Source organism: Egretta garzetta, unplaced genomic scaffold (assembly GCF_000687185.1).
Source record: "Egretta garzetta isolate BGI_Z169 unplaced genomic scaffold, ASM68718v1 scaffold234, whole genome shotgun sequence".
Lineage (NCBI taxonomy): Eukaryota > Metazoa > Chordata > Aves > Pelecaniformes > Ardeidae > Egretta > Egretta garzetta.
Genome location: NW_009259528.1, coordinates 137,749 through 138,796, shown reverse-complemented (window position 1 = coordinate 138,796; position 1,048 = coordinate 137,749).

The window sequence follows — 1,048 nt, the reverse complement described above, 5'->3', positions numbered from 1 at the left end:
AGGGCGCCCGCGCCCCCGCAAGCAGCGGGCGTCAGAAGGGAGGAAGGGGCGCCCGGGGCAGCCCTCGCCCGTAGGGTGCTTTGGGTTGGAAGGGGCCTTCCAGGATCAGCCAGCGCCTGCCCCCGCCGCAGGCAGGGCTCTGTCAGATCAGGCAGCTCAAAGCCCGTCCAGCCTGGCCTTGGCCCGCAGAAACGCACGAGATTTTGTAACTCACCAGAAGCTGAAGAGCCGAATTTGCCCTCTGAAGTCGAACGGCGATGGGGCCACGGCGACATGCCTGGGCTGAAGCCCCCTCCTAGGAGAGGCAAAGGCCCCAAAGGGCCCTGGGAGGGAGGGAGGAGGTGTCCAAGCAAGGGGCTGAAGGGGCCGGCGCAGGCAGACGCCCCCCGCAAGGCTGCCAGGGCAGCAGTGATGAAGCCAAATGAGGTCAGCTGCGATAAACCCAGCAAAAGGAGGGGAACCTCACCCAGCACCATGGCTGCTCCCCCTCTGCTGCCTGCTCCCCCGCCAGCTCTGGGACTTCTCCACGCTCCCATGGCTTCCCGGCAGCTCGGTGATGTTAGACCATACTCCTGCATCTGGAAGATCTCCTGGTTGCATTGCAAAGTTTGGCAAACCCTCGCAACCCCAAAACGGCTGCTGCAGGGTAGGCAGGTCTGTGTCCTCCTGCCAGCAGACAAGCTTGGGGCGGGGGGGGGGAGCACTCCTGATCCTGCACCCCAAAAGCCCCAGCAGCTTCTGTGAGGATGGGGAGTCCCAGGAGAAGTCCCAGCAAGGTGGTGGCCTCTGGCATGGAGCTGCTCCCTCTTCCTCTGTGGGAATTTGCAGTTATTCCAGTAAGGGGAAAAAAAAACCTCAGTAGGGGATTCTGGTGTTGGAAAGTAACTTTTGGTCATTGCTGGTCCCTGCTGAGAGCCGCCCCTGGGCAGACACGGGGCAGGAGTTCCAGGGCAGTGGCCACAAAGGTGGTGACAGAGCCTGGCCTTCCCTCTGCCCGCCTTTGGAGTGGGGAGGTGTGTGGGGGGGTGTGAGCGTGCGGGGGACGGGG